The 19,542-nt window shown below is 52.5% G+C and overlaps 1 protein-coding gene and 1 pseudogene across 1 annotated transcript in view; one reads left to right on the top strand and one right to left on the bottom strand.

Moving 5' to 3' along the window:
• The window catches only part of CHST8 (carbohydrate sulfotransferase 8), a 119,118-nt gene that overhangs the window by 90,485 nt on the left and 9,091 nt on the right, over positions 1 to 19,542 (top strand). The window lies entirely within an intron of this gene.
• LOC111759412 (U2 spliceosomal RNA) lies at positions 5,232 to 5,349 on the bottom strand (annotated as a pseudogene).

A 19,542-nucleotide genomic window follows, 5' to 3' on the forward strand; every position in this document is an offset into this window, starting at 1 on the left:
CTGCCCCCGCCTCTGCCTCTGCCTCCCTCCCTCTCCCTCCCTCTCCCTCCCTCCCTCTCTCTCTGCCACTCTCTCTGCCTCTCTCTCACACAAACACTTTCTGCTCCACAGCAGCCAGGATCACTCACACCTGCAACTGGAGTAAGCATCCTCTCCATGTGTTTTTAATTAAGGCTGTGCTTTCTAAGGCATCATCTGGCCACCTGGCAGCGTCCTTAAATAGAAGACGGCTCCCAGCTGAGGAGCCCTGGATGCCTCAGCCCCACAAAGCCAGGAATTGGTGGAATTGGTGAAATTGATTGCTCCTTGAAGGGACCCTCAGCCTGGGGGCAGTTTCAGGAGACCCTCTGAGCTCAGAGACCCTCTGTGTGGATCAGACTTTGGAGTTCCTGTCTGGGTCTGTGCTCCACGAAGACTGGGGAGCCCAGCAGCACCCCATACTCTACTCAGAGGCTAAATGATTAGCATTTCTTATTGTACCTGTTAACTGTGCTTACTGAACTGAGAGCTAGATCAATGTGGGGCAAGAAAGGAGGCTGTGAGACAGACTAGAATGTGCCCCATCATGGAAGTCAGCAGTGGAGACCCTTGCAGCCTCCTAATCAGAATCTAGAGGAGTTGGGTGGGGTTGGAATATGGACAGTTAGAAAAGCTTCCCAGCTGGCTCTGGTCTAACCATTAGCCACTCTGTGATTTGCACTTGCTGATTTCATTGGCCTGGCATTGTCCCACTCCCCGAAGAACAGGGACCTCACCTGTCCAGAGAAGGGATCTAGGGTGTCTGCTTGAGCTCAGAATAGATGCATAGTCCAGTCCCTGTTGGGCCCCCCTGGGGTGACTGTCTGCCTGGCAGGTAGGGGTGTGCAGGTAGCTTTGGGGATGTGGGGCTCTGAGGGAGCCCTGTGTCCTTGGGGTCCTGGGAAATATACTATCCAGACTCCTTTCTTGTTCCTGAAGAGATGCTCTAGGAGCAGCAGATCCTGGCCACCCCCCCCCCCCCCCCCCCCCCCCCCCGGCCTCATACTGAGGAATTAAGGTCTGTGTAGGATGAAACCCATAGCCCTGCCCCCAAATCTGTGAAAGAATGTCATTATCACTCCACACCCAGGAGAAGGGCTGGTGGGAGATGTTTGGATCTATCCCAAAATGTTGGCAGCTAGCTGCACCAGTGACCATGCATAAAGATTTGCTGTGGCCATGATCAGAGTTGAGACAAGTGGAGGGGACAGTTAACCTCCCCATGTTAATTGAGCCTTATAGTCAGCTTTCAAAATTCAGGTCAAGGCTATAGGACAGAACCTCAGGGAGGCAATTGTCCACAGGACTTGCCCCAGTCTCTTCCGAAGTGTAGCCATTCTCCCAGGTGGGCATCTGACTGACTCCTTCCTTTGGGCTTTCCCTGGGTGTTTTCATTTCCCAGATGCTAAAACAAATACCATACACCAGGATTTCTCAGCTTAACAAGAATTTATTGGGTCATAATTTCAGAGGCTAGAAGGCCTCCTTCCTGCCCAGGTGGAATCTTCTGGCTGGTCAGCAATCTGGGTTTCCTTGGCTTTTCCATCACATGACAATGCACATAGCGAAATCTTCTTTCTCTTTTGGGTTCCACTGACTTCCAGCTTCTGGCTGCTCTCCGCAGCTTCTCTCTCTGTGGCCTTCTCCATAAGGCCTCCAGTAAGAGAATTAAGCCCCATCCTGGTTCAGTTCGGACACATCTTAGCTAAAGTAGCCTCATCCAAAGGTTCTATTTACAACTGATTCATACCCACAGGAATGGATGACGATTAAGAACATGTTTTTCTGGGGTTCATAATTCCAGGCCACCACACCGGGTCTTCTCCAATTTGGTCTCTGGCAGCTGACTTCCCATGCCCAATCCTGGGCTTCTCATGCTTCACCTGACTGCCTGCTATGTTGTGTGTACATCTGACAGTCACATCCACTTGGAGCGTTTATCCCCAAGTCCTAGAATGTTCTCCTGTCATCTCCAGCAACAAGTTGTTGCAGTTTTCATTATCGTAAGATCAAGGGGGGGGGGGGGCGGGGGCAAGGGAGGAGAATTGTAGCTGAGAAAATAGATATGTGCCTTCCACCCTACACTAGGAACATCTTGACATTTAAATCCAATTACCCTTTTCCCATTCTTGATGAGGATATGGCATGCAGCTAGAGAACATTCTGCTAGATAAATATATCACATTCTCTGACTGCTTGAAACTTCCCAGGGCTATTTTTGGGCTTCTGAATCCCTCATCCACCATCACCCTATGTGAGAGGGTAGGGCAATGGATTGGCCAAAGTTAAAAGGCCCTGAAAAACTTTGGGAAATCTTGGCTGTATTTGATGTCTGCCCCTCACTGAGTCATTAATTGGGGAAATGGAACCAACTGCAGAAGCAGAAGTAGTCTTGTCCTTTGTAAGGAATCTGCAGTCTTTCAGAAACCCTGTCTCTGAGCTCTTGGCAAAATGCCCCTCACCAGTTGGCTGCAGGGAGTACAGGATTAAACACATGCCCGCGTTACTTCAAAACTCCAGTCCTCGGTGAAGCCAAGAGTAATTCAGTCCAGATGAGTCAGAAGGCCAGTAAGAAGCCCTCGTGCTGTGGGTCTTATGTAAATATTAGTTTTCCTTTGACAGCTGGAGAGATGGAGTCGACATTCTTTGGTGACTGTGTCAACCATTCCCTGGCTGGAGAGGGGGCGATGGGAGGAGAGGAAACTGCCAGGGTTAATCTAGGCTGTGAGTGCCCTGCCTCCTCTGCCTTCCTGGAGGACTCCTGAGTGTGGCCGTGTCCAAGGAAATTCAGTAACGCTCTCCCTCTCCAGTCCTGCCCTCCTTCAGGAACCTTTTTATCACTTAAAGGTACAGGATTTTGCCCTCGGCTTTCCTTGCTGTTTCTACCTGTGGAAATAGAGCAAGGAGAATGTAAGCTCGTGGAGGTTTCAAGTCTCCGTTTAGTGCTTTTCCCCAGTCCACTCCCAGCCTGAGCTGACTCCTCTGTCCACTCCCACAAGCTGGAGTCCTGATAAGCAGAGGAAGGTCAGCCCCCATCCCCCAGAAGGCACAGAAGCAGGAGACTTTCCTTCCCTCCCTTCTCTTCCAGCAGGACCAGAAGAGCAGTGGTCTTCCTCCCCCGAGGGTCTGCTCATCTTCAGACACCCCAGACAGTGTTTGTAGTTGCTCGTCCCAAATTACCCTGCTGTTCTAGCTTGTGTGCTTAGAGCTGGTTAATAAATAGAAATTAAATCATTCATTTACTTTCTGCATGTCGCAGCATGAGCCTGGAGTGGTACTTATATTTGTGAATGCAGGAGTGTGTAACTGTGGATCTGCTTGGGGGTTAAATGGGAGTTAAGACTCAGTCCATCAGCCCCAAAACATCGTTCCCAAGAGTTCACCTTCTATTTTTAGAAAAACACATTTCTTCTAGTAGTACCTTAATGCTTCGGTAAGAGTTGAAAATGTTATCTGTCTTCTCTGACATCCACACTCTGGGCATCTCTCAGAGTCAAAGGATCAAATGATCTGATGAGGTCCTGGCTGACAAACAAAGCATGCTGTGGAGGCCAGGCAACCCCACAGCCCAGTGCCCCACGCCAGTGCCCCACGCTGGTGGCTGGAGCAGTCAAGGGGGTCAACACTCGGGGCAAGGGTAAGGGTGGGACCCTGCCACTTTCCTTTTACGTCCTTAAAAGTTGCCCCCCTTTAAAAAGAAAAACCTGCATTTTTAAAACATTTTCTCAATCAATTTGTAAACAATGCCTGGAACTTGTCCCTGGAATTATATGCAAATATAAGCCTGTGCTGGAACCATCTGGCAAACTCTGGGAGCTGCCAGTGGAGAAACCCAAACTGGTTCCTAGAAGAGCAAACCGCATGCAGCTCCCTCCGACAGTCCCTCACAACAGGCTGGGGGACTCCTTAGTGGAAATTCCCAATCTCTGAAGGTAGGGGCACCTCTTCAGTGACCTCCCTCAAGGCTGTATTTGTTTGCACAAGTGAATCACTCAAACCATGTGCTGTACTAAGTTCAAAGTCTGAGCACCGGCTGAGATATTCAGATCTCCCGTGATCTTGTGGCCTGTGTGGCCTTGTGGCCATGTGCCATGGGAGGTTGGGTCCGGGACAGGCACCTTGTTCTACTTGACTTCAGAGAATTAGTGGAAAATACCTTCCCTGGCCATCAAGTCTTCCTCCCCAGGGAGAGAATCGCTTTGGCAAAGACTCAGAATGAGAGTTTAAGGTGGACACGTAGACCTCTGCAGGGTAAACAGCCAAGATTCCAGAGGAGTGGATCTTAACGTTTTGGGAGTCTCTCTCTCTCTCAGTCTCTCTCTCTGTCTGTGTGTGTGTGTGTCTCTCTCACACACACATGCACACACACACTCAGTTCACCATTTCAGGAGATTCAAGACGCTTAAAGGCCATTACATTTTGGCCAACCCATCTTCCTCACTTGACAGTGAGCCTCTTGAGGGATAAAGTATTGGCTGATTGTTGTATTCACCCAGAACTGGTGTCATGTGTGATAGTGCATATACACGGCTTGGTTTTTGAACTTACAACCTTGAGGAACTGTCTGTGGTTTTGAGAGCCAGTTGTGGTCTTTTCAATGAATTATATTGATGGGCCAGACCCCACCTGGCTTGTCTGTAGTGTTGACAGACTTCACAACTTACCTTTTCAGGGACCTCCTAGTCCAAAGAGCAGAGCCTGGGGCTAAACCCGTGAGTGGCGTATGTTGGGAGCTGTTTGTGGTCCTGAAAAGTCGTTGCTTTCCCCTTCCACTTGGCTGAGTAGTCACCTCAGGGTCCTGTTCTCTGAGATGTCTGTGGTGTCCCGCCTCAGCCTGGTTTTTCTTTTTTCAAAGATTTTATTTTATTTATTTCTCTCCCCTTCCCCGCCCCAGTTGTCTGTTCTCTGTGTCCATTTGCTGTGTGTTCTTCTTTGTCCACTTCTGTTGTTGTCAGCGGCATGGGAATCTGTGTTTCTTTTTGTTGCGTCATCTTGCTGCGTCAGCTCTCTGTGTGTGCGGTGCCATTCCTGGGCAGGCTGCACTTTCTTTTGCACTGGGTGGTTCTCCTTACGGGGTGCACTCCTTGCGCATGGGGCTCCCCTACATGGGGGGCACTCCTGCGTAGCATGGCACTCCTTGCGCGCATCAGCAGTGCATGTGGGCCAGCCCCACACAGGTCAAGGAGGCCCGGGGTTTGAACTGCAGACCTCCCATGTGGTAGACGGATGCCCTATCCATTGGGCCAAGTCCACGGATAGAGGACGTATCAGATATTAAACTGATAAGAACAGATGCTACACTTGATCTTAGCCAAAAGGCCAAGAAGTGCTCTCAGCCTGGTTTTGATGACCTAATTGCTCATTTCTTGGTCCAGCTTAGACCCCATCCAGGATCTGGCCTTTTGCTCTCAGTCATGTCCTGCCTCCGTGCCATGATTGTTCCTGAATCAACTCTTGCCTATAACTACCATCCTGCCAGGAACCTGGCCTCTGACTGGAAAACTGCATTCCCATTTCAGTCTGTTGCATGTTGTGTTCCCTGAGAAAACTGACTCTGAGACAGGCATTTGTTTGCAGAAAGTTTATCAGGACTACATTATGAGAGAGGAGAAAAGAGTCAAAATAACTTTAGAACAAACTGTAAATGTATATTGTCCATTCCAAGTCAGTGTGGACTGTTTCTGATACTCATTGCTAGCAGGAATGGAAAAGCACATATTTGTCAGGCCCATTTACATGAAGGTAGATCAATCTTCTCTAGCAAATTTACCACATCTGACACAGTGGTTGTGAATGGCCCTACAACTCAATAGGTGGGTCTTCCTCCAGGACCCATCTGTCTTTTGTAGGGTCTAGGCTGGTGAATTAAAAGGAGATTTGAGGGTGATGACTCCCCCTGCATTCTTAGGTCTTTAAAGGATGGCAGTGATCTCCGCCATTCACCCAGGAAGTAATAATGCTTTTGATTTACTATCTTGGCTCAGGGGACAGGGACACTTTCAAAGGCTTCCACAATGCATTCCCCACTATAATAGCTCTTATCCCAAAGGTGCCAACTACCACGTGTCCATTCCAATTATATGTCTAGGGACTGAGAGAAATGGTCACCAGGTGGATCTGTGAACCCATGTTAACAAGACTTAGGCCATTTATTACCCTCCCCTCCCCCCACCCTTAATATGCCTTCGGGTCTCCACTGTCAAGTCTCCAGGTGTAAATATCAATTGGTCAAAAAACTAGAGATGTGTATTGTTCTCCTTCCAGTGTACACTCATCCAAATAAATGGCCATAGGTCACTTTGGGGGAGGTCTAGGGAAACATTCCTATTTACACTGCCCTGATGTTGTGGGTTCTTTCTCTTGGGAATACACTCTCTTCTTCATTCACTGAGTTCTGGATCTGAAAACCAGGCAAGGAAGTGTGACTTTTTATCATGGCAGTTGCCCCCAGCTTTCTGATCATCCATCTTTGATTTCTTTTTGTTGTCTACATTGGTCAATAACCTTGTTGGCTACCATCTTTCTTTCCCTTAGGGATGCCATGTTCTATTAACCAGCTCCATAGCCCTCCTTAGAGCTCCTCTTGGCTGCCACACTGACTTTGCTGCTAGTTAGGATAATTGTGCAAACCTTGTTTATGATGGTTAAGCGTTCTTCTACAGTGTCTCTTATTTCCGGCTCCTATCATCCCCCATTGATATCAGTTTGTGATATCTCCCACCTTGTCCCACAGAAGAGCGCCACTACTACACTTCTCATTGCTGCAGGCATCCCTCTCACAGTGCATTCTATATTGCTTTAGAAAATGGAGCGTTCTCCAGACCCTCCCACAAAACTTAGTCATCTGGTGGGTTCTCCAGCCTTGTGTAATATATCCCCTCCAGCGTGCGTGCTTTGTGATCCTTTTGATTCTTTCCTCCACTCTCTACCACAGCAATTCTATCATTTCCACTTCATCTAGTGAGAACTGTTGCTTTCTCCAAGTTTCCAAGGGCCATCCTAGCAGTATCGTAGCATCATCTTCTGGGGTCCTTGACATACTGTTATATCCTGTATCCTAGGAGCATGCTTCTCTCCCAGTTCCTTCTCCTTATTGAACCTTATGCCCTGCCCTCTTCTCTAGCACTGTCAGAACCAAAATCCTCCATGTACTTTCCTGGCTCCTGTCAGTATCTGTTTGTGAGGCCCTTCACCTCTCACAGGGTTCTATCCCTTTCCTGCCTTAGTAAATCCAGCACTTCCCTGGGTATGTTTTGTTGTTAGTCTAGTCGAAAAGAGGTGGGGGCAGATCCTGAAGGGGGAGACACATGTTGTCTTGCAAGACAGACTTCTGCAATATCCTCAATTAAAGGAGGAATGAGACACTTCTGTGGGTCCAGAGGGCTCAGGGAAATATGGGAATTCCAGATTTTAACATTTTAACATTTTGCAGTAAACTCCAACTGTAAAAGCCAACTCATTTCTGGTATACTGCTCCAGTGGCTTTTAGCAAACTACAACACCTGGGAAGCAGACTCTGAGGAAGTATAGGAAATGTATGGGATGCCCTTGGATCAAAACCTGTGGATGAATCAGCAGAGGGTAATACCAGAGGTCTGGAGCTGGGAGGGCCCTCCAGAGTTGTCCTGAACTGGGGTAAGGGGACTTGCTGCAAAAGATGAAAGTTTCTTTATATGCTGCAACAGAGGCAATAGCCAATGGATTCCCTAAGTCACTATTTGACCCATTTCCCATACACTCCAGTGCATTTCCTTCCACCAGTATGCCATCCTCATTCACCTTCAGTGAAAATGTTTACAATTTCATTGCTGCCTCTTGCCAGGGAAAAATTAGATGCAGGGAAGTAGATGTGGCTCAAGCAGTTGGGCTCCCATCTACCATATGGGAGGTCCAGGGTTCCATTCCCGGGGCCTCCTGGTGAAGGCAAGTTGGCCCACAGAGCAAGCTGGCCCAAGCAGAGAGCTGGCCCTCACAGAGAGCTGGTCTGAGAGGAATGCTCACATATGAACTTGGAGCCATTAGGCAAACCCTAGGAGCCCTGAATAGAGAAATCCAAACTGGTTCATAGGAGCAATCCTCATGCAGCTACCACCTACTGCCAGTTCTGGGATCCTCATTGCCAGCTGGTTGGCAGGTGATTTGATTCTAAAATTTCACCTTAGCATCTGCTTTCTCAGACCACTGGCAGCAAATTTCAGGTCTCCTGGTGTGACAATATGAAGGTGGGTGGATCCCAGAAGAGCTTGTCCTTGGAGCTAATCCATTCCTATGCTTTTAAACTCATTGTAGATGGGAGTTTTTTATTAGATTCAGTTAAGGGACCTTTGAATTAGATCACTTTTGACTAGATTGCAAGACCAAGATAGATCTTAATCTTCTTACTGGAGTCCTTTATAAATGGAAGACTAAGAAGCCACAGACACAGGAAAAAATCTGCAGTGACTGAGAGAAGCCTCCACATGTTAATAAAACTGGGAGTGAGAGAAAAGCCACAGACAGAGCCACCTGAAGCTGAAGCAATGAGGCCCAGAGGAGAAGGAGAGACGAGCCATGTGCCTGATTGCCCACAACGGAGCTCAGGGTGGAAGGAAGGCTGGAGGAGAAGGCAGAGACCACGGAACTGCCATTGTGTACGATAGTAGCATCATCTTCTGGAATGATGGAAAAGCCAGCTCTTTTCTGGTATATTGATCCAGTGGCTTTTAGCAATCTAAAACACCTGGGAAGCAGACTCTGTGGAAGTATGGGGCATGTACTGGGGATGTCCTTGTGGAGGAACTGGCAGAGGGTGATGCCAGCAGGTCTGGAGCTGTGAGGGCCCTGGGAGTTGTCCTGAACTGGGATAAGGGGACTGGGACTTTATGTCCACATCAGCCAGGGGCTGGATTCAGGCTGGCCCAGGGGTTGAGGTATGACCTTGGGGGAGGTGGCTTTCTTCAGACGACAGCTTGCTCCAGAGGGTGCCTCAGCGGTGAGCTGTTAGTTGCAGTGTTCTCCACCGCGTCCTCTGCACAGCCCCATCATCCCACTCTCTGACCTTAACCCAACCTCCCTGCAGCCTTCACCTCTAGCTCACACCCCATGCACACCTGGCCTGCCTTCCCCCCTGAGTCAAGAGATGCCGACCATCTACTTTAGGACCGTTTTATCAAATGGCTTTACTTATTTGGGGATATCACCCATCAGCTGTAGGGGATGTTACTGAATTCACTTCTTTTTTCAGTTTTATAAAAAACCTTTTCCTTCCAGGTATCGCAGTATCATGTCTAGGATACAAGCAAGATCTCTGCATACTGAAATGGTATTTTTTTATTTGGCTTTTTAGAGTTCTAAAATATGTTCCCCCAATTTTTTATCAGCTTCATTCAGGTACAATTTATACAAGAAAACATTCATTGTAAGTGAGTTTTGACAACTGCATACCATCGCCCCAATCAAGATATAAATTTCCGTTGCCCCAGAAAATTCCCTCAGGCCCCTGCTCACTCAACCCCCCTAAATCCCCGCCCCAGGCAGCCACTGATCTTATTTCCATCACTAGAGATTAGTTTGCTCATTCTAGAATTTTATACGAGTGAGAGCTTACAGAATGTACTATTTTATGGCTGGCTTATTTTACTCAGCATAATGTTAGTGAAATTCAGCCTTGTTATGGGTGCAGGCAGTTTGTCTCTTTTTGTTGACAAGTAGTAGTCCATCGCGTGGATATACCACAATTTGTTTACCCATCCACCTGTTCTTTTGGCTTACTGTCACAACCTATCAGGACACAGGCAGTGCTCTCCTCTGTGCAGCTCAGGCAGGAGCCTGCGCGGAGCCCTGCGGCTGGGGGCTGGGCTGGGGGCGGACTCCACGAACCAGGAGGCAAGTGTTGTGTAACAAAAGACCCCTAGGAAACAATAACTGGTGCGTTTTGTTGTTGCTTCTGAGGCATGTATTTTCCCAGAAGATGCTCTGGACATCTTCTTTGGCTGCCACTTCCTTTAGCATCCTGCCAAGCGATCTTAATTCTCCTTTTTAATTCTGGGTCATAATAATTGAGGGGCAGACCCGCGGAGCCATTGGTTTTGGCACATGCATGTCAAACGGACTATATATCATGACATTGGACGTTTTGAGAAAATTGCTTTTCCTCCCTGAATGCCAAGTAATAAATAATTTCAGGTTGGGAAGAGCTCTGGTGAGCATGTGTTTGACTCCAGGGAATGGCCTGTAAATACTGTGGACTGCAGAATGAAAAATGAGGGGGCAGATTTGTGGGGTCACTTCTAGGCTGGCCTATGCTATAATTTGTTGTAGCAGATGCTCTGGGTGCCCTGCCCTGATCCGCTTTGCCAGGCGAGTGTGCCCGCCCCTGGGCTCTGGGTATAGGCTGCTGAGGGCTCATAGCTCACCCTTCACCAGAGATTTGCCCTCAGCCCACAGGAGCCTTCTCTCGTGGAAGGGGCCGCCCTCCCCCTGAGCATGGCATGCAGTCATGTCCCCCCATGCCCCACCCCCGTTGTGTGCTGGAAAACCAGCTCCTGGCAGGAGGGGGCTGAGCCCTGGTAGGTAGCATTTGCCTATTTCTGTAGTGTAAACATTCCCTCTGTGGCCCAGTCCAAGCTGCCCTGCAAAAATAAATGCCACGCTGCTTAGAGGTGTAAATGTGTACAATAAAGCCATCTAAAAGGGTGAGGGAATGCTAAACACAGAATTCAGCGTCGTGGTCGTCTTGGTGGGGGCGGGAAGGGAATGTCTGAGAGGAGCTATTCCTTAAACTGTGTGGTGGAGACCCGGTGTTTGCTTTCTCATTCCTTGTACTGTGTATATTATGTGTTACATATTTCTTTTTGCGTGAATGAAATGTTTTGTGACAGAAACCATCCCAAGGAAGCCTTTTAAACTTTCGTTTTTAAAGATTTCATAATCCTCTTTATTTTCTTTTAAGATTTTTTTTACCCCCTTGCCCCCACATGGCTCCCTCATCTTGTTTGTTGTCTTAGGAGGCCCTGGGTACTGGACCCAGGGCCTCCCATGCGGGATGTGGGCACCCAATTGCTGGAGCCACATCCGCTCCCACCTCTTAAACTTTGAAAAGGTTTTCACTGATACGTGGCTTTTTGGTGACGCAGAAGCAGCTTGCAGGTGGCTCTCTTGGCTCCCCCTGCACTCGAGTGTGCTAGCAAAGTTCACGCCCCTGTGGGTGGAGATGTCTGTTTCTCTGGAAACGCAAGAGAAGGAGGCCAGTGAGGGGCTGCCCAGTGCCGCCGCCCGCCGAGGGCCCAGAATGCCGTCCTCCGGTTTGGAGGCCCCTGCCCGCCCTCCACTCAGCCAAAGACAGTTCTTTGGGCCTGGCAGGGCTGTAAAGCCAAGACGTTCCCACTGGCCGATACTCAGCATCTGGACCTGGAAAAATCTACTCTAATTCCAGAGTCCCAGGCACTCTGCTTTCCACTCCACATGCATCAGGGTAACCCTCTCCATCGCCCCCGTTATCAGCTGCACTGTCCACAGGAAGGAATGCAGGATATGGCTCCAGAATGGACCAAGTTCCCACAGACGGCAAGACGTGGAACCACAGCCACCGCTGGGTCAGCTCAGTCCTGCAGCCCACGCTCCAGGAGGCCGCCTACACCTCTGCTGCCACCGCGGCTGCTTGGGCCACGGCCACGGCCCCTCCAGCAGCACCAACTCCCCCTGCCTGGAGACTTCCTTCTCCCCAGGAAGTCTGGGCCGGGGTCCCAGCTGGGGCACCCAGAGGCTCTGGCCGTCCTGGGAACCAGCAGCACACGTGCAGGCTCCTTTCCATGCCCGTTGTCAGCTCATCCTCATCCTCACTTATTCCTGGACACTTGTCCATCTTTGAGTGCATTATGGAGATGGTGGAACGGAGGCTCCAGGCAGGGGAGCTGCTGCTGTCTGGGGCTCCGTGGAGGCTCTCGGGGATCCAGACACCAGCACAGCCGGCTAGGGGGGACCACTGCCCCAGGGAAAGGCAGCGCCCCCTCATGGATAGGCCCCCGGGGCAGAGGGAGGCGCAGCAGCCAGGACTGGCGTGGAAGGGCTACCGCGTGCTCTGAGGAGAGCAGGTGAGAGCAGCCTGTGGCCCGGCACCCCGGGGCTCCTGAGCAGCCCCGGGAACAGGTGGTGGGCGGGTGGGCGAGCAGACCCCGGGGCCGGGGACAGCCGGGTGCAGACCCCAGCGCCGCCATTTACCAGCTATGCAACCGTGGGCAGAGCCACGTGCCCCAGTGTGTCAGGTTGGGCCAAAATCACACTGACCTTGCAGGCGTCCATAATTATAAAACACTGCGGCTCTTCACAGCTAGCGGGGGCCGGGAGTCAGCCAGTGCCCACAGGTACCTTCGCTGGTGAGCAGCAGTGCCGGTGCGAGGGCGGGCCTGGACTCTGCCCACTCGGTGGTCTCTGGGTGGTCCTGGGGGCGGTCCCTCAGGCAGGCCCTACAGCCCCCCAGTGTGCACTCAGGCTGGCTTCCCGCCAGCCCACCCAAGTTTCTCCTTTGGGGTTCTGCGATTCAGTGGGGGTCAGTGGACCTCCCTGGGGCCCCAGGCCACCCGGATCAGCCTGCAGGGGGAGGAAGGTGCGGGCCCCCTGTTGAGGGTGGGCCACTTGCCGGGTCCCCAGAAGGGCCGGGGGCCGGGCTCACGGCCAGCATCAGGCGCTCTGGGCCTCTGCATGGCTCCTGCCCTTTGCCCACCCCCAGCTGCACGGCACGGCCCTCGAGCCCTGGCTGGGGGTGGCCCCGGGGCGCCCATGCACTGAGAGAGGCAGGAGGTGGCAGGTCTAGGAAGAGGCCGGGGGCTGGAGCCCAAGAGAGGGGGTCACCGAGGAAGGTCACTAGAGAAGACACTGAGGGGTCCCTTAGGGGACTCTGGTGGGTCAGTGGTGGGGTCACGAGGGTCGCAGAGGGCGTGGCTAGAAGGAGGGCCACTGAGGGGCTTCAGGAGGATGTGTTCTTGGCCAGCCATGTGTCTGGGGAGGGTCACGGCTGAGCTCAGTACAAGACCACCTTGCCAGGGGCTGTGGTCCCAGCAGAGACCCCCACAGGGTGGACCCTCCTTCCCCCACGCCTCTCTCATTCCCTCCTGGGGCTGACCCCAGGGCCTCAGTGCGTGGACCCGGGGACCCATGCCTGAGGCGAAGCCATCAGAAAGGGCAGCAGACAGCGCTGTCCGAGTCGGCGCGGCGCCGCAGGCTGCCTCCATGCTCTGAGCCCTCCTCTCCACCCCAGCCTCAGGCCGTCCCTGGAGGCAGCCAGAGTTCCTGCCTGGGTGGTGCCTGGGGCCACCTCCAGTCTCCCTGGCAGGAGTTCACAAGTTTTGGTTCTCTTAATTGATCGTCCATAGGGGAACAACAGTAAAAAAAGACAAAACAAAGAATCTTCCTTTTAGTTTTCCGCCAGCGTCAGTCCTGAAGTCTGGCAGTTCTCCTGGAGACCCTGGCACCCGCTGCCCACCTGCAAGGCAGGGGAAAGGCAGCGGGGGGCACTGGCCTGAACCCCTCAGCAGGGGCATCCAGCAGGCTCAGACTGAGCCTCGCCCAGGACAGCGTCCTGGGTCCCTCATCCGCAGGCAAAGGCACCCGCCCAGCTCCCCAACCACCCCCAGCCATGCCAGGGACAGCCTGCGGATTTCACTGTGAGCCAGAGTATTACCAAGTGCAGGCGGAGTGATGGGGAGGTCCTAAGCTCTCCTCTTAATAATCAACCCCATTTCCTCTTGCACTTGGTTTTCTTGCAACAGATGCTTTTGCAGAAAACGGAACAAAATGAACAAGGTGAAAAGGCGCGTAATTAACTAGGCTGTGGGGCTTTCCCAGCCGGTGTTGGGGCCGGCGAGGCAGGCTGCCCGAAGTCTGCCCCCCACCCTTGCCCGGCTGTGGCAGCGGGGACCCGCCCACTGCAAATGATTCCCAGCTCTGCTTGGAGTTGGGGAAGTATAGAGCCGCCCTCCCACTGTTCAGTAACTGATGACTATTTTTCTCCAATTAAACTGAAATTGAAGGATCCTCAGAGTGAGGCACCCAAGTAAAATAATTAGTGCTTAAAATGTTAATTGTGCTCAGATGTGCCTTTGCCTGTGGCAGCGGTCTGCGAGCCAGTGAGGCGTCTGTCCTCAGTGGAAAGAGAACTCGAAGGTGCATCTCTGCCTTGTGCACCCCCTACCCCCCTGCTCCCCCGCCCAGCAGGCTGGCCTCCCCGGGAACCCCAGAGCGGGCGGCCGGGGACCAGGACCACCGATGGTGGGACCCCGACTCGTATTGGCAGCGTGAGGCCCGGCGTGACCCTGTCCCTGGCCAGCCCGCCGTCTCCAGGCACCGAACGAGGGCGCGGAGGAGTTGGGTCTGCCATGCCGGCTCCGTCCCCCACCCGGCCAGCAGTGTGGACAAGGCAAGATCCTTAACTTCCTGAGACTTGTTCCTCTCCTGCAAGAGAGGGGTGGCAAAGCCTGGCCTGCTGGGCCGTTTCTTTATCAACTCTCATGACCCCGCCCAGAGTGGGGAGCCCACCGGTGCCACATGAGTAACTACGGACTCCACGTGCCCTCTTGTGTCCTCTCCTGGAGGGCGATGAGGTCCCCGCCGGGTCCTTCTGTGCCTGCTGACGCTGTATCCTGCTTGCTGGGGGCTTCGGTGGGGTTCCCTGCAGGGGCTGCCCGAGACCTCCATCTGAAGGAGGCGGGGGCCACCCACACCACCACGGCCCCACCAGCCTGCTCCCCGATGAGGGCAACATCCGCCCCTGCTCAGTTCGCTCCCATCGGGCGTTTCCTGCTAGCTGCTGCCCACGCGTGAGCGCGACTTCCTTCTCTGTGCACATGCCTAAGACGCTGAGGCTTCTCGATGCTGTGCGTAGTGAGGAAACCCACCTAGATTTCCTGTGTTCCCTGATCCACCACGTAGCAAGATTCCTTTCTTGTTGTCTGAGGAAGTACACATTAACTGATTAATATTAATGTGTTAGCTGATTAATATTAATATCTGAACCGATTCGTACTTCACAAGGCCGAGACGTTGACGAGCTCGGTAGAGCGCAGACAGCTCTCTGTTCTTGGCAGGTCCCGGGGAGAAGGCGGAAGCCGAGGCTGACCCTTTCTGCCACTCCTCGTTACCGACACCCGTCATAAGGGGCGTCTGCTCCAGCTGGGACAGAAGTGTGTTTGGACTCTGATGGTGGCAATTAAAATCCTTGTCATCCGAGGCAGCATATTTTATCATTTAAATAGCATTTGACATTCTCCTAACATATTTTCCCAATAACATTGTTAAATTGGGTGATAAAAGGTTATTTTTGCTTCTGAGGTTAAAACACGTTACCATTGTTCCTTATCTGCCTGGAAGGAGAAAGGTTTCCGTAATATGTGTTCTAAAGGTTTCCTTATCAAAATTTGCCAGACTTCATAAAACAAACACATTCTTTTTTGCCCTTGTAATCAAAGATGGGCAGAACATTTTGTCTTCTGACACTGGAGATGGCTTTCAGCGTAGGGTGGAAAGAGAAGCAACCTCTCACCCAGCAGACTGGGTTGTACACTAAGGGCTCGAGGGGGTTGAGGTGGCCGGTGCCTCGCTCACCTTGGATTTGGAGCTGCAGCCACCACTGTCACCTGTGCTGCCACCCTGAGAGGCTTCCCACAGTGCTGGCACAGCCAAAGGCTGGACCAGGGGTCCAACTATGGCCGTGTGGCTTCTCCATACCTGCCCTTCAACTACCCACCTGTGCAGTCCCAGCCTTGCCCAGACTCCATGGCAGACCCCAGCCTCTGGACCCTGAACCCAGCTCCTGAACCCGCACCCTCCCTCCCAAACCCCTGCTCTCACCTAATCTCCTTGCAGCCTCCTGCCCCTTCCCTGCCATGGCCTGCAGGAAAGGCCAAGGTGCTCTCTTCCTGGGGCAGAGGGCCATGTTCCTAGAAGAGCCCCACAGCCCAAAGATGCCATATCAAAGACAATGGATCACAAGAGGTCACAGTCCAGGTGACTCGGGGATGCGGGGAGCATGACCCACCATGAAGTGTGTGGCCCAAGCCCCTGATTGTGCACATTTAATTAGGAGGCGTGCTGCATAAGTGCTGTCTTCCATGTCAGAGCTGATGGCACACAGATGAGTAGATGGACTGTGGGTGGCAGTAGCGTGGTGGGTGGATGGTACCTGGATCATGGGTGGGAGGTATGTGGACAGTGGTGGATGGTGTATGGGTAGATGGTGCTTGGGTGGTAAGTGGGTGGTGTGTGGATGACGTGTGGTCTAGTGTTCACCCCTCCTCCCAGAATCTATCCCCCTCATGGTGCCAGCTAGTCCCAGATGTCAGGAGCAGAGGTGACAGAGTGCCTGATGGAAGGCTTCAGCTGAGGATGGGGGCTGGGAAAGCAGGGCCATCAGTTTCTTTCTGAGCCCAGGCTGGGGTCCAATCTCAGCCAGTTGTGGAGGCAGACCTTGAGGTTGACTTTATTTTTTTATTTTTTTTAAGATTTATTTCTTTCCTCTTCCTCCCCCGTTGTCTGCTCTCTTGTGTCCATTCACTGTGTGTTCTGTGTCTGCTTGCATTCTCAGCAGCACCGGGAATCTGTGTCTCTTTTTGTTGCGTCATCTTGCTGCGTCAGCTCTCCATGTGTGTGGTGCCACTCCTGGGCGGGCTATGCTTTTTGCACGGGGCAGCTCTCCTTGCAGTGTCCACTCCTTGCATATGGGGCTCCCCTACATGGGGGGCATCACTGCGTGGCACGGCACTCCCTACGTGTGGCAGCACTGCACATGGACTGGCTCACCACATGGGCCAAGAGGCCCTGTGTTTGAACCCTGGACCTCCTATGTGGTAGGCGGATGCTCTATCAGTTGAGCCACATCTGCTTCCCCTTGAGGTTGACTTTAAACCTGCTGACATCTTGCTCTTCAGGGCAAGGTCTCGGTGGGCAAAGACCACTTTCCGCTGATGGTCTGGTGGGAGAGCCCAGCCCAGAGGGCTCCTGCCTGCAGCCTGAACCTCACCCTCCTCCCCAAGGGGTTCAGCTCTGCAAACCATCCTAGTTTAGTCCTTCCATGTCCCAGAAAATGGCCCCAGAGTATTCCAGAACTCATCCTGAGCACAATGGAGAGGTGCAGCCCTTGGGGGAGATTGCCATGGATTCCTCGGCCCCTGTCTCCACTCACTTCTGCTCTTACTTGGGGATGCAGCAGGGCAAACAGAGTCTGAAAGCTGGAAATGACATTCTCAGGGCATCCGTCACCACCTGCCTTCCCCAGAGCTCAGGATGGTACCACCCTGTGGCTTTCCGGCTCTCCCCAAACCCTTGCCATCTCCACCTGCATCCAAACCCTTCCAATATGCCCTGTTCAACCAACCCACCCTCCTGACACCATGTGTTTTCTGCACTCACCCTGCCCCACACGTGTCATTCGGTAATCACCTCCCAAACAAATGGGAAACATGCCATTGTAAAACTCCCAGTGTGATTTGTTGCCATAATCACAATATTTTGTTGGGAGCTATAAACCTCCAGACGTAAGTAAATCAAGTCATTAGAAGCAAGGATGTTTAATCCTGCAGAAGATGCTGCGGTGGGCTGAGCGGCTGGCTCCCAGCTAGCGAATCGTTAACTCTAGGGAGGATGACCCACAACCCCCTCCCCAGGTGGGCAGCTCCTCGTCTCCACCACGCAGGCTGGGAGGCTGAAGGCATCCGCTGCACTGCTTTTGTTTCTTGGAATAGCACTTACATGATTGCAAAAAGGAGCTGGAGCACGTGCCCAGTAATCCAGGCTGGAGTCTTAATTCCGCAGGAAATGCACACCATTCAGGGGCTGCCTCTGCGCCTGTGATCGGCTGGCTCTCTTGATCCTGATGGCAGCCACGTTCATTGAACTTCAAAGAAAGCAGGAAAACAGCTCAGAACATCCTCTTTCCTCTCCTTTCGCGGTGACCCAGCCACCCTGCACCATTACACAGGAGCAAATTCTGTGTGCAAAGCCGGCTAGGTCTAATTCCCTGGGCTTTGTTGCAAATGAATAGACAGAGGCTCAGGAGAGGTCTCTAAGCCTTGAAAGGAGGATTCAGGGACTTGGACAGGGCCACCCAGGAACACAGCACCCCCACCCAGGCAGCCACCGACACTGAGTTCCCTACCAAGGGCTCCTCTTGCAGGTGGAAGAGGCATCCCCAAATGCTGTGTGGGGAGAGGCCTGCGGGGACAAGGGATTGCTCTTAGAAGACTTGGGCAGATTTTTTTTTTTTAAGATTTATTTATTTATTTCTCTCCCCTTACCCCCCACCCTGGTTGTCTGTTCTCTGTGTCTATTTGCTGCATCTTCTTTGTCCACTTCTGTTATTGTCAGCGGCAGGGGAATCTGTGTTTCTTCTAGTTACGTCATTTTTTGTTTTTTTAAGATTTATTTTTATTTTTATTTAATTCCCCCCCCCTCCCCCGGTTGTCTGTTCTCTGTGTCTATTTGCTGTGTCTTGTTTCTTTGTCCGCTTCTGTTGTCGTCAGCAGCACGGGAAGTGTGGGTGGCGCCATTCCCGGGCAGGCTGCACTTTGTTTCGCGCTGGGCGGCTCTCCTTACGGGGCGCACTCCTTGCGCGTGGGGCTTCCCTATGCGGGGGACACCTCTGCGTGGCACGGCACTCCTTGCGCGTATCAGCACTGCGCATGGGCCAGGTCCACACGGGTCAAGGAGGCCCAGGGTTTGAACCGCGTACCTTCCATGTGGTAGACGGACGCCCTAACCATTGGGCCAAGTCCGTTTCCCTAGTTGCGTCATCTTGCTGCGTCAGTTCTCCATGTGTGCGGCGCCATTCTTGGGCAGGCTGCACTTTCTTTTTTGCGCTGGGAGGCTCTCCTTATGGGGTGCATTCCTTGCGCGTGGGGCTCCCCTATGCGGGGGACACCCCTGCGTGGCAGGGCACTCCTTGCATGCATCAGCACTGCGCATGGGCCAGCTCCACATGGGTCAAGGAGGCCTGGGGTTTGAACTGGGGACCTCCCATGTGGTAGATGGACGCCCTAACCACTGGGCCAAGTCTGCCACCTACTTTGGCAGATTTTAAGTCCACATGACAATTGTGAAAATTCTTGTGCTCCCACCTGGATGATGTTTCTGCTTCAGCTCTTCATCTTAGAATGGTCCTTAAATTCAGAATTACTCTCCCAGCTCTCCCCAGCTTAGACCCCTCCTAGGAGAAAGGCCCTTTGGAGATAAGGCCCAGCGCCCTGGCCAGGACCACAGCTCCTTGCTGGCCAGCCCCTGCCAGCCCCTATGACCCTGCATTCTCTTGACACCCTCCAGCATCCACATTTGATGCCCTTTCCTCGAGAGGCAAGTTCTGCTGGGATTGCCCTGCTACCCTCAGGCACCAATAATTGTCACTACCCTGGCTAGGGACAGCTGCCCTGACACCTGGACCTGCAGGCACTGCCGTCACCATTGCTTGCTCCGTCCCCTCTTGCTGCCACCACACTTAGAATTTCTCGTGCAGTGCCTGACTCCCTGCTGGAGTGTAAGCCCATGAGGACAGGACCACGACTG

The sequence above is a fragment of the Dasypus novemcinctus genome, chromosome 18 (genome assembly GCF_030445035.2).
Source record: "Dasypus novemcinctus isolate mDasNov1 chromosome 18, mDasNov1.1.hap2, whole genome shotgun sequence".
NCBI classification, from domain to species: domain Eukaryota; kingdom Metazoa; phylum Chordata; class Mammalia; order Cingulata; family Dasypodidae; genus Dasypus; species Dasypus novemcinctus.